The sequence below is a fragment of the Empidonax traillii genome, unplaced genomic scaffold (genome assembly GCF_003031625.1).
Source record: "Empidonax traillii isolate 1590-97213 ecotype Southwest subspecies unplaced genomic scaffold, ASM303162v1 scaffold473:size728705, whole genome shotgun sequence".
In the NCBI taxonomy this organism is placed as follows: Eukaryota; Metazoa; Chordata; class Aves; order Passeriformes; family Tyrannidae; genus Empidonax; species Empidonax traillii.
This window is the reverse complement of record NW_020955666.1, coordinates 229,717-257,691: the sequence shown is the minus strand read 5'-3', so window position 1 is coordinate 257,691 and position 27,975 is coordinate 229,717. Positions and strand designations below refer to the sequence as shown.

At 38.8% G+C, this 27,975-nt stretch overlaps 1 long non-coding RNA gene across 1 annotated transcript in view; it reads left to right on the top strand.

Annotated features, from left to right (window-relative positions):
- Positions 1-27,975, top strand: part of LOC114063527 — a 61,680-nt gene that overhangs the window by 21,741 nt on the left and 11,964 nt on the right. The window contains exon 3 of the long non-coding RNA XR_003572573.1: positions 25,091-25,249. This is a non-coding gene — a long non-coding RNA (uncharacterized LOC114063527). The remainder of the gene's footprint in view (positions 1-25,090; positions 25,250-27,975) is intronic.

The following is a 27,975-nucleotide window of genomic DNA, read 5'->3' as shown; positions in this document are numbered from 1 at the left end:
TCCCCCTCCAAAAACAAACCAAAACCAAAACCAAAACAAAACACAACAAAACCACCAACCAAAACAAAACAAAAACCAAACAAAACCCAAAACAAACAAATAAAAACCCAAAAAACACAAACAAACAAAAAACCCCAACCAAACTCCAAAGCAACAAAAACCTGGCAAAAGGGACCTAATTTTTTTACTTCAAGCTAAATGCATTCATATACAAATAAGTGGTGGGTTGTATTAATACTCTATCTGACTCTATTACCATGTGCATGTAGTTGCATCTTAAAGTGCCATTTAACAGGCCATTGTAGCTATTTTGCAGGTGATGCTTAGCCACTGCTTTTATGTAATCTTGCATATAAAACTACTGAAGAAGTCTTGCATACTTATCTACTGTGTTGTTTGTATTTTCAATTAGAAAGTAGTAACTGCTGCCTAAATGATAATGTCAACCATTCAGATGATGCTTAGGTAACTAAATAACTATTCAGTGTGACTCTTATGATAATGTAGAGTTTAAGAGAAGTAGGCACACTATAAAGTTGCACCTCAAGAAGTATGCATTTAGCAAGAATACTGACAAAACCTACACCTTTTTTTTCTTTAAATTTAATGTTATTTAATCAAATAATGTGACAAATCAAACGGATTCATGAAATAAGGAATTCTGAATGACAGAGAGGGATTAAAAAAATAGTAGAGGACAGTGCAACTGGATTTGGACTCTGTAATATCTGGGCTGACAGTTACAAATGCGAGACTTTGGCTTTGCTTTAAGAAAACTTGTCTTCTTGGTCAGTCTGTCAAAGTTCTGAGAGTCATAGGTGTTCTGAAACAAGGAAAATAGTTTCTGAAAGCAACACCTGTAAAAGCAAAAGTTTCAGATTTCTTTGATTTCAAAATATTCATCTGATTTCTAATAGATCCACAAAAAAACATTAAGTACTCTGGCAAATCACAGTGAGGCTCCTCACTGATATTTGTCTTTGCTCTGCTCCAGCCACCCATTAGATTAATGCTCACAAAAGCACTACTGATGAAGCCCAGATAAGAGCCCCACTTTTTCACATTAGTACAAGAAGGAGGAGTGTCAGAATGTGATTGTCATCTGCTGTAAAGTTGCTTGGATAAACACATGTACTAGATAAGGAAACTGTAGTCAAACTCTGTTATTTCATTACTAGCTCTGCCAGTTAACTAAGCCACAGTTATGTCCTCCCACAAAAGTTCATGGTGTGTATTATATCCTGTCATTTTTTATGGCCTCAGAAAGTCTTGGGACGAGTCATGCCTGATACAGTAGAGAATTCAAAAAGACTCAGCCAAGGCACCAGCTCTTCTGCTCTCGGTCCATGACAGGGAACCTCAGAGCTAAAGAAATCATCTCATATGGATCCCTGCTGATTACAAGAAATAGCAACTACTCTACAGGGATCATCACTTGGTCCCCCATTTCAGCAGCAGTGATGCTTGGGAACCCTGAAGGTCCTTGACTTGGGAGAGAACTTTTAGATTTGAAATTGAATTGCCTCATGAAAATGTCATGAAGAAACAGGGCAGGGATATAGGGAAATAGGGTAGGGAAAACTTCAAATAGTACAAGGGTGACAGTTCTTTGCAGATGGATGTTTACTCTTGTAGTGTTGAGAAGAAAATGAGAATGAAATAATAGAAGAAAGTGTAGACGGAGTACTTGTTATCCAAGGCATTAGAAGAAAGAAATGAAGGAACTCAGGATCCTCTAGCAGTTCAAGGAAGAAAGTTAAAGTCCTGGTCTTCATTCTTGTACCATATCTCACTACACTTTAATGAGAATGGTATTTAGTTTGATAAGAAATATTTGTATAAAAAATTAGTTAGGACGTGGGCTGTGGAAAGAAAATACTGTGCATTCCTTGTCAACACTTCATGTGATTGGACCAGAAGTCCTCACATAAATATGAAGGCACAGAGAGGCAAAATGAGGTTCTCTGAACTAAAAGTGGCAAGGAGTGATACGATATTTAATTTTTTTAATCTGCTAAGCTGAAATAACTGAAGGATATAAGTATGAAAATTTTGTGGCACGACTGAGTAGAAAAGAATTAGTTTTGTCAAGTATAATATGCCTGTGAGCTTCATATTATTCAGGTGGTGTCAAATGCAGAGAAAACAACATAAATGCTGAGCTGTGAGAAACTCTGTATGAATAAATATGTGCCTATCACACTTTAGACATAAAATATTCATATATTTCAATGCTAATTTTCCCAGACTGGACTGCTTCCTGGAAAAAAAAAAAAAAAAAAAACCACACAGAAAAGTCACTGGCTTCAACTTATACTTAATATTATTAGCAAAAAGAGTGCTAGAAACACCAAGTAGCCCATTTTTATTCACATTACAGTGTGATAATTAGAGAAGAAAACTAAGCATGGGGGCAAATAGCATTTTTTTCTGCATCATTGCCTAATAGTGTGGAGCTGGTTGGGATTCAAGTCCAGACCCTGAATCGCTGGTGGCTCAGAAGCAGCTATGGATTAAGGTTTAATAAAGAATAGGTCAGCTATGACCACCTTTAATTGAAAAGGGACAGACAGAGATAATTTCAAATGTACCACCATGGTTGCTTGCTTGCTTGAAGGAAAGAAGAACACCCTCTTCCTTAACTGCCCTTAGTGTTGATAGGAAAAGCCCAGCATTTTCAATCCCTCTGATCAGGCCCAGGGGCAATACTAAACCAAAAAATATATGTAAATACTATTTTTATTGGATATATTGGTCATTCCACGCTGCAGACTGGGAGAGACATCTCACCTGTTTGTATGGCACGTCTGAAGAGAAGCAGTAATTTTAATCCATTCACAGACATTGCTCTGCTCCTCCGTCATGCTCCAAGTAAGCACATAGGCAATGCAGTGATCTGATTCTATGCCTCCATTCCTAAATCTGTACCTTCAGAATGATCATCTTTAAGGATAAATAATGGTCTATAAACTTGTGGGGTACTGTGATAACAGAGTGATACTACAAAGATACTGAAGAGATATAGGTACTTCAATCTCTTCCAGGGAAAACCAGCATGCACCCTACTGACACTGCAATTACAGAGCACTGTCCAAGCCTGCCCTTCCTGGCTTTTATGTCTCCTGGATTCCTCCGCAATGTTATTGGTACACACCGACCTTGGCTAGTTCAGTTGTCTCTTCCATGGCATTCCAAAGCAGAAGGTTCCTGAGGATTTACCCACTTTCTCAAAAAGACAGCCTTGCCTCTCTTGTGAGTTCCATATTTTATTTCTCACCTGTATTTTGTATTCCTTGAGTGCTACACAAAACTTGGCCTGGGATATTTTATTTGGTGTTTTCTTTCTCAATCATAGTCCTTATTTTTCACACTCATCTTACAGATGAATTTTCATTGTGTCTCTGTGCAGCTCACCACTTGTGATTCCTGATGTATTTCTTAGTGCAGTTCCTGACATCTGAAACTGATTCTATATAACTCTTTGACTCGTAAACTTCTAATTTTCTTCCAAATCTCAACTGAAGATCTGCTTTTCAGCACATACTTGTACGTCTTAAGTTTCTCGTTGCAGTTTTTTATTATATCACCCATCAATTTTGTTTCTAAACTTCACACATTTTTTAGGAATAAATAGTATATTTTTGAAAAGCTACAGAAAATAAGGCTGCATTGTGTTGGCCAGATTCTGTTTATTTGTATTAGTTGCAAAAGAACTCACTCATTTCCCACAGAATTACACAGATAGACTCTGGAGTCAGTAAAAGAGACTAGGACACAGCATATTTTCTAAGACTTGAAAACAATCCTAGATGCTATGCAATGCACCAGGAGGCTGCTCACCTGTGTGGTGAGCTGCTTTAGATCGAGCACCAAGGTGGTTCAAGGTCAGGAAATGGGCATGGCAGCAAAAGAGCTGTGTCACAGTAACAAACATGTCAAGTGAGGGCTTCTGTGACACAAACCTGGTGCATAAATTCAGCATTTTGATTATTGTCCTCAGTGAAAACTTCTCTTTTAGCCCCTGACATTTCATTCTCTTCAGCTTGCTTATTGATACAAAGTGTTAGTGTACGAATCTCTCATTCACAGAAGGAACAGTAGCCTGTGCTCCGCGTTCATCCTTAATCACCTTAGGTCTGTGCAGAACCTCCAAAGCCACAGGACCAGCAGAGCTGCAGTAAGGCTTTAAAATAACTTTAAATTACTTACACCAAATGATTTTTCCGTGCTCCTGCCCTGAGGCTGTCAGAAAACAGAGTGCATGTGCTGCCCCCAGAGGTTGTGTCACTGGCAAAGAAGTCAGGCATTGCTAATTACAGAAGTGCCTTACTATGTCCTCTGGCTTAAGTAACTACAACTGATCCAAAGAGACCACAGGAATCAGTGGGACTTTTCTTCCATTTACTTCAGTAGGCCTTGGGTCAGGCATTTGTTACAGTGTTCCAAAACCTGCTTAAATGCACCTCGACTTTCTGCTGGTCTCATAAAATCTACCAATTGTTCCCAGATGCACTGTGCAGAAAATAATTTTCCTTTTCTATGAGATTTCAAATACAAACAGCAAGCAATATGAGAAGTCTGTGGGCAGCTGGCTTGACTTTTGTCCTAGAAACTGCAGACTGGCCATGCATAACCTTTCTTGAATATAGAAAAAGTAACAGTAATTCAAATTGGTTTGGATATGAGTGCAGTCAAAAAGACTGATATTGGCTGAAAATACCCTGGCTTAAAAGGAGCTTCAAACACCACAGAGGAGAGAAATAAGAAAAACAGAGAGTAGGACTGTGAGCAGGAAATTATAACATGAAATTTAAACCACACACACAAAAAAAAGTTAATTCATATGAATTCTGTCTTTATTGGTGTCTTATGTATTTCATTTGTTTCTGATCTGCTCCCCTCTTGCAGATTTTAAATAGGTCTGATGGGGTCATTGGTTTCAGGAAGGATGTTGCTGTTTTCCCTCAATGCCATTATATCAGTATATCAAAGACTGTGAGATGACTGTATCTGGTCTGGAAGAACACCCCTGAGTTTCTCACAGTCTTCAGGAAAAACAAATATGATTGATATTTGATATGTCTGTTCCTATATTAGGCTTTTTCTTAGGGTATGCTGGGAAGGAGACAATGGCCATCATGCGCTCAAACAGGGACCTGGCATTTCCTAGCTCAGTGAGAGATGTCTCCTAATGAGTTAATGGGATGCTGGATGGGAAAAAAATATTATTAAGAGAATTCAAACTAAATATTATTAAGAGAATTCAAACCAAATATCACTTCCTATAAGAAGGGAAGAAATGAAAATTTCCCTTGAAATGAACTAAAAGACCTATTTCTTGAAATGACTGAGAAGCAGTGGAAATAAAGTATAAGAGGCAGGCTTGCCTTTGCAGGTGGAAGAACCAGGTAACCTTAAGTTCACATGTCTAAAATGGAGCCTGCAATGAATTTAATGGTGTGGGTCTCATATAATGTTAGCAACTGAATTCATGACTTCACCAGTAGATCAGTAATTATTTGAAAGCGTTCACACAGCGATATATATTTAGAAACCAACAACAGCCTAGTTTCAGCTGCTTGTCACACATGTAGGATGGGTGCTAGATAAAAGTGACATGGATTAAAAAATAAAAAAAAAAAAAAATAGGAGAGTTTTAGTATGAGCCACAGAGCCACTGTGTTCCTCTTGTCCAAGGAGAGCTCCAGGAGCCAGAAGAATCAGTTGAGATCTCATCAAAGTCATTTATTTCAAGGGCTTAACGAAGCCTGGCTACCAGGTTTACTTCAGGAAAATGGTAAAAAAAAAAAAAAAAAAAAAAAGGGAGCTAATGAACTAACCTTCAGTTTGCAGTAAAATTTGAGATGCTATATCTAGGACACTCGGTTAAATGACTAATAATACAAAATGTATCTGCTTCTATATCTAGTACACTTTAGATAAAAAAATCTATAGCCAAAATTGATTTGTAGGACTAAAAGACACAATTATGATCAGGCCAGGAAATATATGTATGCATGAAAATTCAGTGCACACAAAAGCAATTGGGTAAGTCACCAATCCAATAAAGTTAGACATACTGTACAAATGAGAGACCTTATTATTCAGTCTTGTGTGCTGGTACTAAGCAGATGTAAAATAGGTTAAATTCTGATCCAGTGTCTTGCTATGTGTTTTTTATTCAGAGCAGCTTTGCTCTGACTTAATTTGAGTACAGTGGTGTACACTTTGTGTCACGAGGAGCAAGAATTTACTAATATTTGTTTTCTAGTTTAAACATTTGTTGGTTTGTTAGGGCAGACAGAGAGAGAAAGAGGAAGGAAGGTTTGTGAGGTTATTTTTTTTGAGGACAAAAGTGCAGCCTAAAAACTAAAGAATAAAGAGATAAACAGTTCATACAAATTGATTTTCACATTGATATACCTATCACAGCTGTGCCTTGTAAACTCAATACAATTTACTTTTTCTTTTGCTAGGAATAAATACCTGTTTCTTTTTAGGGTAACACTCTGAAGCTTCTTTCTTTTCTGTGTGTGTTCTTTTTTTCCCAGTCTGTATTTGGGGGTGATAATCTTAGTAGTTGAGTAGCTTGGAGTCAGATGCCATTCTTCTCAGTTTTAAAAAAGCCATTTTTCCCCCTGGAAACCTCTAGGGGAGTTTTGATGTTTGAAGGTTAGGAAGATTGCAAAATAAAGGAAGCAATTACATCAGTCATTTAAATCCATCAATAGACTCTCACTGGCAGCTCTAACTTGATTGTAGTGACAATGGAAGAGGCAAGAAGGCTCATCAGACCAATCCCTCGGTAGAAATGTACACCATGGAGAGTGTAGGAAAATCAGATGCCCAAGCAAAATACAGTGGAAAATGTGAGGTTGGTTCAGATATGAATAGCAAGTGTTGTTGCTTTTGTTATTGCAGATGCTGCTGTTGCTGGGGTTTACATATTCTTCACTCTTTATGCCTTTTTTTTTATTATTATTTTTTGTTTTCCTGAGAAAAATACATGTATATCACATCCACATCTTGAAATATGCTGCATTCATAAGCCTCTGGATGACAAAATACATGAAGAAATCTAACACAAAAGATGAATTGTAAAAAAATAGAATGATACATAAAACCAGAAAACAGTAAAGTGTGGATTAAAATCCAAGAGGTGTTTATAGAACTGAGTCAACAAATCAGCTTGAGCACATTCATACATTTACTTTAGGCCTATCTATAATTCAGTGTCTAGATTGTTTGTCTGAGTATGTAGGGACTGATTACCCTCTTGCTTGTTTGCTTAAATCAGGAACATCTTTGGTGCATTTACTAATATAACAGTGACATAATGGAGAGATGAGTCAGTTACAAAAAGAAAAAAAAAGTTATATAATGGTTTGTAAAACGATGGTCTGTAGTTTACTGTGCAAAAAAATAATTCTTATAAGCTCTCAGCAAGGATATGAATAAGCCGGACTAAGTGGCTCAGTCTTGATCTACGCTGATGAAAGATTTGCCTAAGGCATGTCAGTCACTGAAAGGAGCACAAGGCAATCTTTCCTAGTGATGCTACTGACCAGAATTCACACTGACCCTGTTCATGCCAGCCAGAGGTCATTTACACAAGATGTGAGCACTGAAGACATCCTGTTCTTATTCGTGGATTCAGATGCAAGGCACCACTGAACCCCCTTTTTGCAGCTTTCACATCCAACACTGCTTTCAAGCAGCAAGGAAACAGAAGTGAGGCCACATAATAGATTTGATCTCCTACAATTATTTGTCAATCTTTCTGGAGCCAGGGAGACCAAATACGGAAAATAGTTGATATTCAGTCCACATGCTTAAACAAAATTAACTTTGAACAATGAATGCATTTAAGGAAATTCTGACTTGCATGTGGACAGTCCCACAAACAGGAAATGAGACTAAATCAATTTGATAAATTACTCCTTGCAACTGAGTCATTCAGACATACTTCTGCAAGCGTTTCATTGAGAGCCATCCGGAGTAATCAGGGAGGAGAACAGAAGGACTGTTTCCTGGGAGTAGCGAAAACAGTGTCCATCTAATGGTAGTTCCCAGACAGCTTCCACTGCCTCTCACCTGCTGAGGCACTGATGTCTCGTTGCTGGAAGAAGTTTCCGCACTGATTAGGGGATATCACCATGAGAGCTGTAGTTCACACCAATGTTGAGGTCACCTTGCAGAGAGACGTCAGAACACAAGGCCCCAGTTCTTTCCTCATGAGCTGTTAGGTCTGTGAATTTTGGGCACTCTCAGTGTGGATGTCTTCATCCTTTAACATACGTACTTTGTAGGACAGAATCATACACTTGAGTGGGGAATTTCAGTCTCATTAGCAACTCTGTTGCAACAAATTAAACTCCCTGTCACTAGATCTAGCTCCACTCCTAGTGTTGTCGTAGCCTTATTTCACATTGTGTTTATCTTGTTTAGTGTTGTATTCATCAAGACACAGCTCCATTGGGTTAAACAAAGATTCAGGATATGTGACATGTGAATCTTAGCCTATTCATGTCTCCTCTATCCATAAAAGAGCCTGATATTTTACGAGAGGCGTGAAGATTTTGGCTAATCCTGCCATGCACAGTTACACGTGGAGTGCTGGTTTCCCTGTGGGCAAGCGCTGTGAGCCCAGCTACTCTTTGGGGAGTTAGGAGTACACTGACTCAGAGAGAATTCAATGCAAAATTATTTATCACCATTTCTTAGCCTTCCACTGAATGAAGATATTAAAGTTGGGAGTTGAGTCCTTGGTGCTACTAGATGAAGCAATTCTGTTTTTATTTTTCTGTCTCTCTGGAGACCCAGTCATCCCTCTTTCTGTTAGATAAGACTAAGAAGATGGACTTTTTGTTCCCACATATTAAATTTCAGGGAGATTCTGCCCAGAAAATAACAAAACTTTTATTAATAAAGCAAGAAGAAATAGGAGAAACTTGTGGAGAGGACTTTTAGTGGAGTATAGTAAGTGCTTTTAGCTCAGCAGAGGTGGGTATTGTGTGTGCATATTTGTGGGTGAGAGAGAAATGCTTTCAAAAACACGCGTTTTTCAGTGCAGGTAGAATAACAGTTTTCAGTCCTGAGAATACTCAGGTGACAGACAAAGTACTGCTTAAAGAAACTTTGAGCTGAAATGTTATTTCTACAGCCATTATCAGCTGCATTCCCATGACTATAATGCATTCCTCCAGAGAGAGAGGAAAGTTAACACAGCTTCTAGCAAGTCACAGGAAATATGTTTTTATTTCTTCAGAAAGGAGCAGAGGGACTACTAGGTGAAAAAATTAACTTGGTTGAGAACAGAATTTCAGCGCACAAGCAGACGTGCAATGGACAATTATATAAGAAGTTAAAGCCTCAGGTACACCATGGGGAATCCCAAGGCCTCTTGTTTTTAATGGTGTGGTGACATTTGAGACCGGATGAGTACTTGCTCTTTCAGACTACAGCACATGCAGTGAGGTAGTAAAAGTTTTCAATTGCCAGAACTGTAAATCACTTTAAAGAATTCTGGATTTTTAATCTTCCATGCTTAAAATGATACCACTTTATGTATTATTAATCAAAGACCAGGATATATTTCTGTTACATGGTTTGTATATGGATGGCATAGATTCATGTTAGATGGAGCCACACCACATTTACAACAGTTGATAGGATGACTGAGATAAGAAGTTTCTGCAATCAGTAGATGAAACAAGCACACAAGGAGAGGAGATAGCCCACAGCTGAAAATCTCTTCCAGAGACCCCATTGTGCAGTCTTTGTAGTTTCATTTCTCTCTCCTAAGAGCTGTGTAGTTTTAAAAATACATTTCCCAGTTATTTCTATTTCCTTTTCAGTACAGTAGTATAATGTATTATGGAACTCTGTCAGCACAGATCTTTTCCTGCTACGTCCCACAGAGAGACATTTTGAAATGTAGGATGAGTAAGGGTTAAAAATTGATCAGCGAAACAAGTTAGTGGTTCCAAATTGCATTTGGTAACTTTAGGTTTGTCCCAAAACACCTAGCGAGAGACATTTCATTAAATGTTCTTAAAAAGTAATGTTTGCCTAGATTAGAGGATTTCTTTAACACATATGTTATGTGCATATGACAGTATGAAAGGCTGAGGTGAAAAAGTCTGTTTTTCAAAGCAGAGTGTGTATTAGCCAGTATTCTTTGTGCTGGGTAACTGAATACACTGTACTGCTCGTACAGTTGGTCATGAGCTACAGCCATTAGCCTGGCATTCCAGAGTGTCAAGACACAGGAAAAGAAACAAAAGCAAGTAACTCTTCTGCAATTCAGAAAGCAGGAAAAAAAAACTCATAAATATCTTTCCAGAAATACAGAGGACTGTGTGAAGTACTCCAGTCACGTCAGTGTTTTAAAATAAGCATTTCCCCCCAAAATCAAATACAGAAGCTCTGTTTGGGAACATGGTCTGAGCACTGTGCATGTCTACATCTGCACTGAATACATCGTCTCTCTTACATATGAAACTGAAAACACTAGGGATCGTGAAAGAAACTGCCAGCCAAAGCAAAAGGTGGGAAGCAGTAAGATTTTGAAGCTGACTGTGATTTTTCTGGGCATCGAAGGAAAGAGTTAATGTCCAGAATACTTACATATAGCATATCTAATTCACTGAGATGAACAAATTATCTAAGGTTGAGCTAAAAAGAACCCTACTTTTAGACTACAAGAGGAAGACCACTGCTTTGAACTACAAAAAGTCAAAAAACCCTTCTTTGAACTACAAAAAGAGGTACTAGTAAGAAAAACCTTGCTGTAGTTGAGCAGCAAAAGAATTCTGCTTTGAAATACAAGTAGGGGGAAAAATCCTATCATATTCTGAGATGAATTGAAGTAAGAAATGCACTTGCAAAACAAAGACAAAACCTGGGTTCGGGCATTTGAAAAGGAACAAAGAGAAACAGCTGTAGATACAGCAGCAGAGTTGTGTTATCTAAGATTGAAAAGAACTTCTGAGTCATGGTTGCTGCTAATTTAGTCTGTCCGTAGCTCAATTACTTACCCAGTTGCTTCACTTGCCCTCTCTGTAAAACATACCTCACAGTCCTTACCTACCTCACAGAAGTAAGGATACTTTTTATAGTGCTTTGAAGATATTAAGCCTTATATACATGCTAAGTACTGTTATTATACTTTTCTGTGGACTGTTACAATGCAAAGGAGAGAATAAAAGCCTGCTTTAGTATAGGAAAGAACATTGTAGCTGTAAACATTAATAGGCAATGTAGAAAAAAATCGAAAGACTGAATAGAAGAAAATAAAAAGATGGGGAGGAAAGAAGTAGGCAAAAACACTCTTTCAAGTACATCCATCTTCCAAGAGATGTAAATGGCTTGGAAATTACTTACAATAGAGTGAATTTCCACACGGAAATGGCTTGCAGCAAGGAAAAAGCTCTGTTTGCTACCCTCCTACCAGATGAAGAAGGCCCTTTGCTGTCGCATTGCCACCTGGTGGGGAAAAGCGAGGGACCTTCACAGCATGTGCTCTTCCAGGAAGGTTACCCAGGAAGAGCTGAGGCAGGAGCCACCACCCACGTATTGACACCAGAAATGCCACTGCCTGCCAAACCAGTTCTTGACTGATCTGTATCAGTGCTCCACCTTACCGAGAAGATCGACTGTGCTAAGCTGAGACCAGATGCAGTATGTGATGGTACCTCCGCTAATGTGTACACAGAAGAAAGTCAGTCATGCTGAAGAGGATGTGCTGAGTAGTTAAAAAAATAATATACAATTCAGGAGACATATGGGTAAACTAATTCCAAAGACTGGGTCCTTCTTCCACTCATTTGCATGCTGTAGCGTGTTCTTTTCTTTAATACATCCAGTAAAAAATGGAGAAATGAGACAGACCATGTGTACTTATACTTCAGTATGCATTACACAAAGAGTTTGCTCTAGCTGGCCTGATAATTATGTCCAGCATGATGAAGATATACGAAGAAAACACAAAATTACCTTTGTCTTGGGGGAAAAGAAAAAAAAAAAAGTATTAAATTCTTGTGTGGGTTTTTTCTGGTGTTTTGTTTTTTGGTTTGTTAGTTTGTTGGGGTTTTTTTAACTGAGACACATACACAGAAGGAAAGTGAGAATGAAGCTGTAAGAAACAGAAAGGTCTACGTTCTGCAGAATGTTTTGCCATTTCAGAAGTGAATACTAATTTTGGTCGAAATTTTTTGTGCCTCCAAACAAAGTCAGCTAGTTAAGTGAAACCTTTCCAAAGAAAATGTTGTTGTTTGTATTATTAAAACATATTTCTAATATGTGACAAGGCAAATCAATTGAAACAGGAGTGCCCTGGATAAAACCAAATTCCCTGTAGTTAATTTATCTCCATGAATGCAATGGGTAAAGTTAATCTTGTTCAGGGAGGCCAGATTGTGACTGTATTTTCACCTACATTTGCCAGATCACTGTTCTGAGTCCATTCATCAGCCTTGCAGCAGGAAGGTTTCTGTGGTATCATTCAAAGGCATCAAAACAGAAAGTCCTTCAGATATTGATTCTGCCACTTAAGTATTAGGCACACTGTTACATTTGATTTTTATGAATTGTTACCTTCCTCACAGACCTCTCTCTTGCAGGTTCCCCTGAGATCGATAAACGTGAATGCTAAATAGAACCTATCAAACATTATTCTTCACTCATTTTAAACCATACATTTCAACAGGCAAGACGGAATTCAACATTCCACAAAAAGCTACTAGGGCATGTCAAATTCAATTTCTTGTCTGACCAAAAGAAGTAGGGACTTATGTACTGCCAAAGGACATCCTGCACAGGGAACAACTGTGCCCTTCAAAGCTGGATGGTTGAATTACGAGACGTAGCTTCATAAACATTTTGCAAAAATGGAGTTTGGATCTATTTTTCTCCCATGGTGTGTGATGACCCTTTTCTCAACATCATGATGCAGCCTGGAAAGCCAGCACCTAAGCAGTCTTTTGGGCAGTGATGAAGTGGTATGACATGAATCTTCCTTTCCAGCCAAAGAACTGTCTTGTTTCTGAAAGCAAAGACTGGACATCTATGACTTTAAGTCAGGGAAAAATCAGGAGCACGAGCAACTGTGTGCAAGAGAAACGGAGATATCGTAATGTGGGAAACAGCTGAGTGTTTGTGCCAGCAAAGGTCCTTCCGCAGGAATCTCTGTGGTGCTTGGAGCATCTTCTTCTGGCTCCTGGTGTTTAGCTAGGCTGAGCACTAATTTGCCCTACAGTAGATAGAAAAAGGCAAGGACCTAGCTAGAAAAGGCTGAATTTAGGTTTTATCAGAGTGGTGTAATGGTCTTGTGAAAAGTGAAGCACAGTCCAGAGCAGTCTTCCTCCCTCCTCGGTTTGGATCAATGGGTACAGGCTGCCTAGGTCTGCCAGCATGCAGCTTTTCCTTTTGTTGCACCCTGAAGAATCCCTTCCTTAAATTCTGTTGTGGCATCCTTTTAGGCAGAGGATTTGGATTGATACGACTTTTCAGCTTTCTTTACCTCAAAATAGTTACCTTTTAGCTTAAAAATTTAAAAATTACTCTAGCTAAAAGCGTATGTTGAAATATGAAAGATTGCCAAAATTAGGTGAATTACTGGAACAGAACTTATTCTGCTCTAGTCCATTATCCATGAGGTTAGTTAAGTCTCAGCACATAATGAAAACTTAAATTCCACAAAATGAAGCTTTGATAATCCCTTCAGTGTGAGTAGATTCTTTCCCCCTCCTTCTTGCATGGCTTTTATTATATAACACTGAATTTTGGTTAAATATGTCTCTCAGTTCTTGTGGGCTGTATGGAACTTAAATAATGTAAAAAACAGGTGCCATTCTGCATGGTGTTCTCAGGAATGTAGGGCTTGATTTTCCCTTCCAGCATCCACAGGTTGACTGGTTCCACCAATTCAAGATGAGAGCAAGGTGGGTGGGAAGCATTATCAGTTCTGAGTACTAAATATCCACTGAGGCATATGACAGCAGTATAAAAAAACAACTGGTGATGAGTTAACTCTACAGAGTGCCTTATAGCCACTGCTTCCCAGGATTGTTATGCAAGACGCAAAGTCATAGATTTAGATATAGAAAGAAATACAAAATACTTTTTTTCAGCATTTCTGGAACACAGCTAGAGGGAAAAGTGTTAGACACTTTTTCTTCTTTTATGTTTGTTAAGTGCCATCATCAATGTGAGAACACAAAGTGTGTCACAGAAATCATACTGATATTCATCTGTGGGCATATTTCACCCCAGAAGGAATATGACAAGTCAAGGGACAAACAGGCTAACTCAGTGGACTACAAACCCATGACTTAAGTATTAGTGCCGTATAATGATGGGAGAGGCTCAAACATGAAATCAGTCATCCCCAGTTTGTTTGAGGTTGTACAGTGAAGAAGCTTTTGTTCATCAAGCAAAAATAAATGCCACTGTAACAATACTGAGTGTTTAAGCAAGATCCATTCCTGAGCACTTACAGCTGAAGTACAAGGCAGAAGGCAAAATGATAATGCACTTGCCATTTTCACACTCTTTAGCAATTCCAAATTTTACCTTTCAAACTCTTTATTTCACTCAGTATCTTGCAGGACAGAGCTGTTTATATGACCATTTAATTAAAACCAATTATCACAAAGTGATCCCATTTTCTGCATTGCTTTACTTAGGAGTGCTCTGAATTTACATCAGCTTGACAATTAAAGCTCTACAACAGTTGTGAAAGCCTTCTTTATCTGGTTTTCATTATTTCATATTAAGCAATTCATTGGCTAGATTTTCACTTCAGTGAGTCTTCTCATAAAATCTGCTTAGACATAATGGTGATATCACACAGGAAGTGAAATGAATTAATACCTCAGCAGAAACACTAACTAGACAACTTTTTTTTTCTCACACATTTTATTATTTTGCAGATATACTTGTCAGTCATGTGCAAGATATACTGAGACCCAGCCAGTGGGAAAGCAGGACTATGTCAAAAGGATGTTTTGACACTATTCTGTGTTCATTTGCTGAAGCAGGTGTCTAGTCAGCAAATCTCTGCTGAAGGGAATTATCCTTTAGATAGTCTCTTTTTAGTATTATAATGGCACCACTAAAGCTGCAATAATTAAGGATCTCTCAGCATTTCATTACAAAACCATATTTTCAAGTGGATATATAAATTGCATATAGAGAAAATTTGCTCCTCGTTCAAATATCTTCCTAAAATTAGCATTCTGAGTGGGTCCTTAAAAAAACACACATATTAATTTGTTGATAAGAATGACTTAATGAGTATTCAGCTCAGAAACCATGGAGGAACAGCTGTAACCCAGTAAGATGAAATGGCTTACTGCCTTCCAGATCTGTGCAAATACTGTATAAAATGTAATGTACTAAATGACCATGTACACAGGAGCAGACGCTGATCATCAGAAATATATCTGTTTAGCAGTCAGGGAGCATCTTTGCATTTACTGGGTTTTGATTTTTGGTGCAAAGGCTGTACAGGTTAACTGAAAATACAATTTTGAAAGACCTCATGTATTATTAACCTTAGTAAAACATAAGAAAAAGAGGTTTATAGTATAGCTTGCATAAGATGGCAATGAGGAGAAGAGTGCTTCTGTCATTCAGTGCATGCATGTCCAGTCCAATAAAATCTGTTTTGCCTAAATTATCCTCCATATTCTCTTGCACACACTTCAGCAAAATATGACCATCAACTGTAGGAGTAACATGCTGGAAATGTTCCTGCTGCATAGCTTCTGCATAGCAAGTATGGCAAGTTAAGCTGGCATAACTGAGTGTACATCTTCTCCTAGCTGGGATGCTTTAGACCATAAGTAAGCAGTTAGAAAACTTGATGGCAAGGCCAGACACTGTGGCTTCCAAATGTAGTTTGTCTGTGTGTCAAGCAGTGAAAATGGAGAGTGTTTTCATTTTTTTTCCCTTCCAGAGGCCTCCTAGTGACAAGGTCGGATTTGGACCTCGTCTGTAGGACATAAAATGTGAGGGGCTCTCAATGGGTAAACACAGCAATGGCAATAACATTATTCCTTGTCAGGCTCCATTCTGGTTTTTTGGTGTTTGCCTTCTTATGCAAAGTATGTTTTCGCCGTGTAAGTGTTAGGTGGAGAAGGATCAGCTGTATGCTTCAAACACCGAATGATTTCCACAGGCAGCTCTGGGATCTCAGTTCTGTCTTATGTGTGTAAAAAAGGCAACAAATGGCAAGCCAGGATTCAAACAGGAAATAGAAAAAAAGGTATTTTAATGTGTTTGCTGCACTATTGAAGTGTTTGTTTAACTTTATTTTAAAAATTCAGTATTTACCCAAAAGACTGAAGCAGCTCTTTTTGGAACATACAGTGATATGATCTAAAAAAAAACCAAAGACGATTAGTTAGATATTTATCCAACAGATGGTCAGTGAATTAAATAATACAGGTTTTAGAAAACATAATTATGCATTTTTACCTGAGAGCCCAGTTAAATCTATATAGAACACTAAATATGAAAATGCAAAGAATGCCATTAAAATACAAATGCAAATAACATAAGTACTGAAGTTTCCTTTTAGGGACTTTCACAGTTCAACAGCAAGTGTCTGCTCCCCCAGTCTTGTTTTGTCAGAGCTGCTCCTGATTCATGACAGTATAATTAGGAGCAGTATCAAGGATGAACTTTAGATCTCTATAAAAGATGCTATTCTGCCTTTTTATCATTATTATTATTTTTTACTTAAATAGTTCTAGCTTATCAGTCAGTCTGTCAGATCGCTGACACTAAACTATACTAATCAATAGTTCCTGTTGGAGTTATTCATTGTATATCTAATAACTGTGTAACTAAATCCTTCAAATTATGGGAAAGAAAGCCTGTATGCAGTGAGATTTTTTTTTTTATAAATTATGAAATATAAATACCTTTTGCATATTTATTGGGAAAAAATATAGGATTGATCCCACTTTCTAAGTAAGGATACCCAAAAAAAGTATGTACAAAATTTTTCAAATTCTAATGCTCAGATTTAAGAAAGTATTAAGTTAGTATTAAGATTAGGTTTTGACAGCTTGATTCATTATACTTATTTCAACTTAATTTGAATATTATCTTCTGCATGTCCACCTCATTATTCTTTCATATTGCACAGCCCCATTTTTAAGTACGAAATGCATCTGCACTACAATTATGGTCCCTTTACCTGCCTATCCATGTAATCTGACATCTTGAGTAGGTGACATCTGAGCCAGGTGGAAAAGCCAGTCTGCACCACGTACTGAAGGATGGTCATTTCCCTGCTTGAACAAAATGATGATTTTTTTTCATGATTAACAGCCCATACACATTAAACTGATAGTTCTGACATTACAATTCCATGAAGTAGAAAAGCTCCGCTTTTTTGTATGCCTTTTTAAACTACTTTGTAAGCATCCTATTCTCATTTCATCTATGTAGAGCACAAGCATCAGTTCACTGCTTCTAAATCTGTATTTTTTGGCCAGGTTGAGTGATAACAATACCCACTCTTTTTTAAAATTTTATTTTATATTTTACTTGGTGCTTCATGTTCTATATTAGAGTGAGATCAGAAACTATTTTTCTGTCACAAAAGGAAACAAAAAGGTCTCTATATCTCATAACGTGGAAAAAGAGATTTGAATCTGTTATCTGGACACCTGATAAGACTCTGAAAAGAGAAAAATGAACAGCAGTTGTGTCATGATTTTAAAATCTTACCATTTTAAATTAAGCACATAGTACGATTTGATTGAAATTTGGGTTTGGTGTTGACATAAGGCTTCCTCTGAGTCTTCACTGGACATGGGTGGGTGTCAGGAAAATTCCTCCTTCTGCCACCCGTCCCAAGGCTAAGAACATAAAGACTAAGCTGCCGTTGGGAAGCACGATGATCCAGTCTGTCTGTGGTGCCCTCCCACTATCATGATCACTTGCTTCCAAGTAGATGAGAAGCGATATGTCTGCTAAAAATATACACCTCTCTATAGCTGAAAAGCCAGCAGGAATAATACTGTAATGCCCTCTAGAAACTAAGGAAGGAAAAAGGGCAGAAGGGGGAGGAAGCACTGTGAAAACTGAGAAGAGCTGTACAGTAAAGTCAAAGGGGAAGCAAAGCAGGTGACCTACAAATCAGTTGGGAAAGCGACTTTGTCTTGGAAGTCAGAAGAGAAAGCATGACCAGTAGAAGATATATGAAGCACGGGGTAAATGTGAGCCACCTCTGTTGAGCAAAAGCTATAAAGCAAGCCTTTTTTTAGGTAAAAAAATAGACTAAAATTCTGTTTAGCTTGAACTGCTAACAATTTTTTCTAGGGCCAGAGCTAAGGAGTTATCAGAATGGCTTTAAAATTATTTTCTGTTTCTTAAGTTTTTAGGATTTTTATTTCTTCTATTAAACTTTTTTTCCCCTTTCAGAAGGAGAAAAAAAACCCCCAAACCATCCCACAGAAAGAGGAAAATAATTTATAAGAGCTGAATTCATCTTTTTTTTAACCTTGAGGAAATACTGTGAGATTTTTGAATAAATATATTTTCCTGAATATATGTGTAGGGTTTTGCAAAGTCCTTTTGGAAGTGGAACAGACAAAGAAATCTGGAATTTGAAAGTCAGGCTGTACTCTGCCTGACTTTCTGCAACAGTATCTAAACCAAAGGTGCCATAGTTAATACTGAAAATGAAAATAAGCATGGGTAAAGTAGCACTCGCCAACCTTCATTTGATCGTATGATTTTTCTGCAGTACTGTGAAAGCTTTCTAATTTAACTGGGAATCTGAACCTACAAAAAGGGGGTCTTGGTCTGAAGGAAATGAATGTGAGCAGTAGCAGGCAGGGAAGAACCTCCTGCAAGTGTCAAATGCAAGGTGAGCTGAGAGCACTGCTTCCCTTCACACATGTCAGCATGCAGATGTCATCTGAAAACAATTTGCTTCGCTCTGTAGAAAGAGGAGGTTTCTTGTCTTAATTACACCAGCTCCAAAATAACACCACAAATTTAATTGAAATTAAGGCATAATTAAAGTGGCAACTAGTGTAAAGGAGATTATAATCAAGATTCATATTTTATTAGTTATCTGGAAACCAAAACTGGGGTCCTGGCATATGGAAGTGGAAAAGGAAAATGTGGGCATACAATTAGTACTCCAGGATGGAAAAACAGTGTAGGACAAACAAGAGGGAATGGAGACCATGGCATTGGTGTTCTGCTTTGGGAGGTGGGGCAAGCTGTTATATACAACTTTAAATAAAAATTTTAATATGGAAGATGGATTAATCCGAGGATCCATAGATAAATATAAATCTAGAAATTAAATTTCTCCCTAGAAACCCTTGATTAGTGTCCAGGGAACAGCATTTCACAGCTGGCCAGGGGTGAAGAGCAGAGGGCATGAATGAATGAAGAAATTGTAGCAGTAATTTAGGGGCGGTGATAGCAGAGATGGGAAGATTTAGAGATATGCTAATAGCTATAGTGGAATTCAGTGCTTCAGCTGGAACTAAGGCTTAAATACTGGTCACCTAAATGACCATTAAAGGTCAAATCAGCCCAAAGAGCAAGAGAACTGACAACTCAATAACCCGCAATTTACAAAAGTGAAACCACAAAGAGTTGGTAAAGTAGCTTGGGTTAAATGAAAACCAACTTATGCCTTTCAATTCACACCTTAAAAAAACAACCAGGTCACCCTTCTCTGCCATCAGAAGCAGTACATAGAAAAAAGAAAAAGGGAAATGTGGAATATTTAGAAGTATTGGATGAGTGATTAGGGGTTTTTTTATTGCATATAATCATAGGAGATGGTCTGGCAGGGAGCTAACAAGATCATCTAATCCTTTTCCACATCCACAGAAACATTTCGGTACCAGAAAATACCTATTGTATTTGATTTCCGGCTTTCTCAGAACCACTTATATTAAATAACTTCAGGGAATCTTTTCTTTATGAATTTCAAGCTGGGGCACAGAGAGACAGAAAACCAAGCAATTGCATTATCTTTTGGAATAGATATAATTTCTTTCAAATAGGGAAGAAATCTACTCTGGCAGAGCAAGGAATAGTCAGGCACTGGCCCCTGAACTGTCTCTTTAGTTTGCCCATTCAATGGATTAATGGCACACCGACATTCGTGCCTACCACATGATTTCTTTCATTACTAAGAACTGCTCTTATCAGGAAAACACTAACATTTGCTTAGCACCACTAATACAAATAGAAAAAATTCTTTGTTAACAACCCAACAAGACTGTGGTTCCATGGCTGTTGTCTCACACGGCCAGCTGAGTGACAGCTTCCAGGATAGGGATGAGTGTGCTGTGGGGTAGAGGCAAAGGAGAGATCTTCTTACGCCCTGCAGAGAAGCCTGAAGGGAAATGGGATTTGCTTCTTGAAATCCAAAAGAAAAAAAGGAAAAAACCCCACCAACAAGCAAGCAAACCCGATTATATGTAGATTCATCATTGTCCAAATAGCTAATAATTTGATAATATGCCTGCATAATTTTTGGATGAATTGAATGCTACTTGGTGTTGTTCCTAGGGGAATTTTATCACTAAAAACATTCTTTCCTGTGTGAGAATTGAGACATCTCTAGGACAGTGATTGCTGAAGAGAAGAAAACCAGTAGAAACCCACTGACAGCCAAATACAGCATTAATTCATGTCTCCAGAGAGGTAACAAAACATATGTTTTGGTAGCATCGAGTGGTGAGCAGCGAGACGAAACCTTAAGATCTCTCTGGATTATCTGAGATCTTTCTCCTCTATTAAAACATAACCTTTATTTTGCCCACTGAGAAATCCTTTTGGCATTTCACAACATCTCTGAGTACCTTGCCCCAAGGCTTTGTAAAACTCCTCCTTTCAGCTAGCTTTGAAATTGTACAAATTCTGCACAGTGTCTTGAGTAATGGAAATAATTTGTTTGTCCATTTGCACTTACTGCAGATTAGAGGAGGCTCCCCAGTCAGGACTCTGAGCAGAGTTTTCCTATGCAAATTCCAGTAAAGTGAACATCTTTTGTGCTAAATTTTCCCACACGGTACACACATTATTCCCCTGTCAAAACCAGTTTGTGCTGAAGTGCCTGGTTGTTGTAAATAAGGGACAAGGAAAATTACTACAGAGGAAGGCGCGCGCACACACACACACACACACACACACACACACGTGTATTTCTGCTTGAAGCCGTAGGCAAACCAGCAATTTAAATCTGCCTTTGGAGACTGTAGGCCAAAGAGAGCTAAATGGAACACGAAACTCAAGACATTATCCAACAGATGGGGTTTAATTTTGCTACATCTGTTGGCAGATATATGGAATGTGAGAATAGAGGATGGCTGATAACTGCCCAGGAGGGGCAAAGCCACAGGCAGTGAAAGCTGAATGTCAGGGACGTGATGCCCAAGGCAGGTGTCTCTAGGCATAAAGTGAACTCCTTCCTCTCAATCTGCCAGCTCGATAGCATTTGTTTTTGTATGTGGAAAAGGTATTTCCTCTAGAGATGCTGCAGTCATCTAGCACGGTACATTCTGCAGGTACAGGGAGCTGGGAAATGAAAAATTACTTGGCAAATTAGCAGAGGGTTAAAAAGTCAAAGTCAGCATTTTCAGGATTGCACACAGATTTAGGAGGGCTCAGTTTTTGCATGCTCAGCCTGAAACAAATAATGGCTCCTATGCTAAAGGGCTACCCCTGGCCCCCCCATCCCTCTAAGAAGTTCCAGCTTTTCAAAGTTTTCAGACCTCATAAAATCCACACATTAGCTCTTTTGTGTGTAGTTAATGCCTACAGATTAAGTGCCACTACCTTTACTAGCTTCTGGAAAATGTCCCTTCCTGTTTCCACCTTTATCCTTTACATTTGACACCTCCATCCAGCTAGCAAGATGGGACAGTGCAAGTGAGAGAACTGTGCTCTCAAACTCGCTTGTATTCTCATTCAGCTTTTCATTGGTTTGAGTTTGTGGTTTTTTTGTTCAAGTTAACAATAAGCACTTATATTTAGGACTGTATTCAAAAAGGAATTTCAAAAAGTGGCAGCAATGGATTTTTCATTTTTGAAATGCCATATGCATGGACTTTTTAATAAGGTCTTTCCAAGCATATCCTGGTTTGTCATTGCTAACTTATTCCTAGTTTATTCATAGTTTATATGCATAATCATTTTAAAAAGAAGGTGTAAAAAGACCTTTCACCTTGCTCAGGAAGTGAGAAAGCAGCTTTACACCTTCAGTTTTTTCACCGTTCCTCTGCGCAGTGCCTGGTGTCTCCTCTGTTAGATACTTCCTCAAGAGAAGCGTAGGCATTTCCTATTACCTGCTGATTCTGCCATTCACAGATAAGAGGGAAAGGTCCAGCTCATGCTTAATTTGTGCTAGGAATCACTTCAGTAAACTGAAGACTGTTTAGAAGGCACAGCCATGGGCTGGTGAATATCCATCTCAGCTCTGTTCCAACCAGTTCAGCCCCAGAGAGGTATGGCCATGACAGTACAGTAAATTCAGGAAACCAATATAGTTGCCATCCTGTCCAGTAAAGGCTCACATTTTTCATGACTTTACCATGAACTCAACTTTGTTCCTTCTCCCCAGAATGACATTTAATTTAGAGCTAATCATAAATTCATAGTGTCAACATAACTATTTTAAATATTTTTTTCCTGGTCCTTTACTTAAATACAACTTGGTTATTTTCTACATCATATTGACAAATGTCATATGGAATACCAGATTTCCTTCTGTCTTTGTACACAAGCATGTGATCATCCTTTTACAGAATCACAGAATCAATTGCTTTGGAAAAGACCTCTGAGATCATTGAGTCCAACCTATGACCACCCTGTCAACTAGACAATGGCAGCAAGTGCCACATCCAAACTTTCCTTAAACACCTCCAGGGATGGTGGATCCACCACCTCCAAAGGAAGTCCATTCCAATGTCTGATCACCCTTCCTGTGAAGAAATTCCTCCTAATATCCAACCTAAACCTCCCCTGTGGTTGCTTAATTCTGTAGCTAGCTGCCTGGGAGAAGAGGCCAACCCTCACCAGGCCACAACCTCCTTTCAGATAGTTGTAGATAGCAATAAAGTCACTCATGAGCTTTCTTTTCTCAAAAAACATTGACATTTTTGTTATATAGTTCTTTCTTCTTCATTCTGTTCTTCCACAGCTTCATGTATCTGCGAAATACAAACAGTGTTGTGTATAGGCTTTCTCAGTGCCAAGGAGAGATAGGGAATGGAAGAAGATTAATTAACTGGAACTCAGTCAGAACTTAAGACTAGAATTATACTGTTTAAGTATTCAGTTTATTTCAGAGGCAGAGAATAGCAACTATAATTTTAGTAAGGCTAGATAAAACAGAGAGAAACGCAGAAAGCATCACTGGTCTTTCCCAGCACAAATGGCTCTTGCTTGTAAGCTATGAAAATCTACATGATATAATCATAGAAATAATTAAAAGCTTACTGTCTAAGGGCCACTAAAATGAATCAGAGCATTTTTAAAGTTTCCCTGACTCTTGAAGCTGACACTGAAACTCTTGTGTCGCGTTGCTTTTCAGTCAAGTTTCCCAGTGAAGTTGCGGAGGGGGGGTAGGCATTTACGGCATAAAGGAATACATGACCAGCTCTTCTGGACCCATCAATTTTGATGTGAACTGAGAAAAATGCTCATGCTGCGAATATAAGTATTAACCTAGGTGCTATGGTACTGACAGTTGTATCATTTAGCCACTAGGCAGAAAATGGAGTGGCCACAGCTCTGGGAAGCTGGAAAATATAATGAGAAGTAGCAGGGAGTTAGCTCACTGTGCTCAGGTACTGCTGCAACCCAGACACCCCTTCACTGTGGCCTCTGTGTATGGTCTGATCCCTGCTTGCACCTCATAGGGCATCACAGGCATGTCCTGGTGTTTATGGGATGCAGCTGTAATGGACCCATGTCCCAAAAGCTGCTTTTGTGTGAGCTTAAAATGGGAAGCAAGAAAACAAGTAGTTAACAAGATAAGTAAGAGGTGCCTGTGAAGCCAAAGCTCTGGTCGATGGGATTCAGTCCAATAACCTAAAAACAACTGCTCTGGAGAAAATTCAACTAAGGGCTTTGCAGGGAGCCAAGGTGGACTACTCAGGGCTTGTATGGGGATATGTGATGGTTGTATTTCCCATCAAGAGTGCTCCTGGTGGTGCAGTGGCTAAACCGCAGCACTGTCAATGCTGAGATCCGGGTTCGATTCCCGGTTAGGACACTCCCCTGGCAGATGGAGCTCATTAGCCCTGTAAGGCAATCCATCTACATCCTGAGGACCTCGCTGCCACCGTCCAAGTGTGCTTGGCCCTGGCAGATGAACCTCAGGATTAAAGGGTGGGCTCAGTTCCGCGCACACTGTGTCTCACCTAAAAAATCCAATGAGCAGGCTGGAAGGTGGAAAGACCTTTCCTGGTTCTTCGTTCGTGAAGACTGGCCATTATTTCCCATCAATCAGAAAATATACATTGTTGTGCTCTGCTACAAGCGCTGATGGGTTCCAATGAAATTATGAGAAGGAATGCAAGTAAATTTGGAAGGGTTCAGAAATCAAAAGTGACACAAAGAAGTTCCAGGAATTTGCAAGTAGGAGTGAAACATCATTATGTTGCTGTGGTTGTAGTGGAAATATGTTCCTTTACACTGGCTGGTGTAAGCTGCTCTCATGTAGCCTGAGGCAATTTGGGAGGCCCACTGATGAAGCCAATGCACTTACAAAAGCATAAATCCAGTGAAAGGGAAAAATTAGGAGCTATTATTGTGACATATATCAGGAAAGTATATTTACAGATAATATAAACAGAGATAACTGTTGAATATAGTTGTTCTTGAAAAGATTTTGCCTGTGTACTGTTTCCCCAAGCAATATCCTGCTTATCATAGGCTGAGTGCTTATTTAATGACATCAGTTCCTGTTTATCTGCAGTTTCTGATCTATCTGTCTTTCTATCTGTATTGTAATGGTCTGGTTTGGGATTTTCAGGCTAGTGCTATGCAATTTTTTAATCTAAGCCTGCTCCTTTCTTTATGTCATTCCCAGGCCTGTTCAGAGGTCCCTCCCAGGTCCAACCTGCCAAGGCCTCCTTGTAGGACTCCCTGTGCAGCAGGAAGGGTCGTCAGTATTTCTTACTGAAATAATCCTTTTCTCCTAAGGTTCTGTCAAGCTAGACACTTTAAAAGCTATGTTAAACTGACAGAGGTTCTCTGGGTTTTGATCTTCTTTTAATTCCTGTGTTCGACTGATTCATTTCTCTTGTCTGGTCTGTCAGCTTACTCTTTATTCTCCCCTGCTCTAGACCTGCTGTTTTTTCTTTTGGCATTTTTCAGTTCTCCACCTTTTTTCTTTTTTTTTTTTTTTTGTGAGCAACATCTACACCTGCAGTGACAGCACTTTTTTCTTCTCCTCTCACCAACTTCACTCTGAATAGGTGCCCTCAGTTTTCTAAAAAAAAAAAAAAAAAAAAAAAAAAAAAAAAAAAAAAAAAATTCTTGGGGAGTTTTCCCCACTCCACAGTTTCCAGATTATGCTGTAGTGTGTATCTTGCAATATAGTAGCTGGCCTTAGTCTCTTCTCTCTGTCCCCTTTACAAATGAATTCATGTACTATTGAGATTAACACAAATTGAGGCAGAACAGCAGGGCCTGTGCTATTGCTGTAGAGTGCTGTATTTCTGAATATAAAGAACAAACCCAACAAGAAAATTATAATAATGATACAATATTGGAACTGAAATAGGATTGCTATTGTGATTCACATGGGTGATCTCCAGGTTCAGCTCATCTCTCACAGGAAAGGATGTTATTGAATACAAAGGTTTTATTTTTCCCAACTCATCACATAGTCAATGTTTCACCAGGATGACAAGAGATCCTATACTGCAGGGCTTCTTTCGTTTGAATGTAAAACCAAATTTATGACTGTTTGTGGTCACTAATGTGTCCTGGCATACTTCCAAGTGTTGGATCGTTAACCTTTCTGTCAAAGCTAAAATCCACTTATACAGTTAAGTTATCTTTATCTCAAATTTCCACTTGCAGTTTCACTTGGAGAAAAAAAACAACTCAAAAACCAAACAAACTCCCATTATTCCCTTTCTTTCCTTCAAAAAAGAAAACAGCTGTGTGGAGCTGCTGTCAAACAAAGGTGACCTGGCTCTTCCTTTGTCTTTTACATGTGTCTTTTTAAATACAGTAGTGTAGTGTAGATTTAATCTTTCATGTCTGTGCTTTATTCTCTTTGGTTCTGTGTCTAAATCACAGAATTCAGTTTAATACTTTTTATGTCCTTATTTTGCACCCATGACTATTCCAAAGACGTGTTAGGCCAGAGTGGCATTCATGTTTTTTGCCTTCCTGACAAAAAGTTATGGAAAGAGAGAAATACTGCGGTTTGCTATGAGATGCTCTGGGGTTTACCTTTGAAGGCAAGGTCAAAGCACCTTTTAGTCTTTGGAAAGAATAACTACAGGTTTGGGGGAAATTCTTATTGTGTGAGAAATTTTGTGATATTTTTCATGCCATTTTTCTTCACATTTTTCCTCTTTCTACATAGCTCATTCCTCAGTAATTTAGTACTTTATGTCATCTGTATAATCTTCTACTAGGATTTAATGTGATACTCATACCTGGAGAGTGCACCCCACTGGGGAAATGAAAAGCTCTGAAGTGCAGGCAGGCAGCAGAAGGCACCTCACATGCAATCAGCAGTGTGTATGCTTTCAGGTTTAAATAGCAATTATGATTTGAAACTTGTACCTGTGAAAACAACATTGTAACAGTTTGGAGTATCTGCTCACACAGGTCAGAGACAAAATGCACTAGGAATTTCCTAATGGCCAGTGCTTTCAGCTACTGCCAGTGTTAGCATCTGAAAATCCATTTTTATTCTGGCACAAGTAATATCATCTGTTACAAGAATTCTAGCAGGGCAAAATCTTTCCTACTTTACCTTTTCTGCAACTTCATTGCCATTAGATGCCTCAGTTCCTATCACTTTTTTCTTTCCCTGGATATCCCTAAAAGGGAAGGAGATGGTGGAACTGCACGGAGACTATGAAGGCACATCTGGACTGGCAGTTGCGGCTGTGTTAACAGTTTTGTCATGAACGAGGACAGAATCCAGCTCAGGCACAGTCTGCCAGATTGGCATGACTAGCAAAAATAAGATAGAAGTTAAGACACACTCTTGTCACTAATTCACCTCAGCTTGTCTCAAAATGCATCCATTTCCCCAATTTGATGGAGGCATACACTTCAGTTACCTGCTCTGCTGTTGGGAATTTGGGCACTGGTTTGAATGGGGGACTGCCTTCTGTTTATTTTTATGCCAGAGCAGAGAAAATGTTTCTAACCACTCCCAAAGTGTTGCTGTTGCTCATTCAGTGTGTTTTTCTTCTCTCAGAAGAAGAGGTGATGACCACATGGATTTGCTTCTATTTTGGTATAACCATTTATATTTGACTCCCTGCTAGAGCTCATCCCTTTCAGCTGTGCTGAGTACTAAGAATCTATTCTTGGCAGGGTCTATGAGTATTCCTACCTGAAAGGAGGTTGTAGCCAGGTGGGGGTCGGTCTCTTCTCCCAGGCAATCAGCAGCAGGACAAGAGGGCATGGGATTAAGCTCTGCCAGGGGAGGTTTAGGTTGGATATTAGAAAGAAATTCTTTACAGAGAGAGTGGTCAGGCATTGGAATGGCCTGCCCAGAGAGGTAGTGGATTCACTGTCCCTGGAGGTTTTTAAGATGAGGCTGGATGTGCCACAGTCTAGTAATCACAGTGAGGTTGGATCAACGGCTGGACTTGATGATCTTGGAGGTGTTTTCCAACCCAATCTATTCTATGATTCTATGATTCTATGAAAAGAAAAAAAAAAAAACCAAAATAATTTTTTCCATGAACGATAACTGAGACTGACAGCTTTATACCC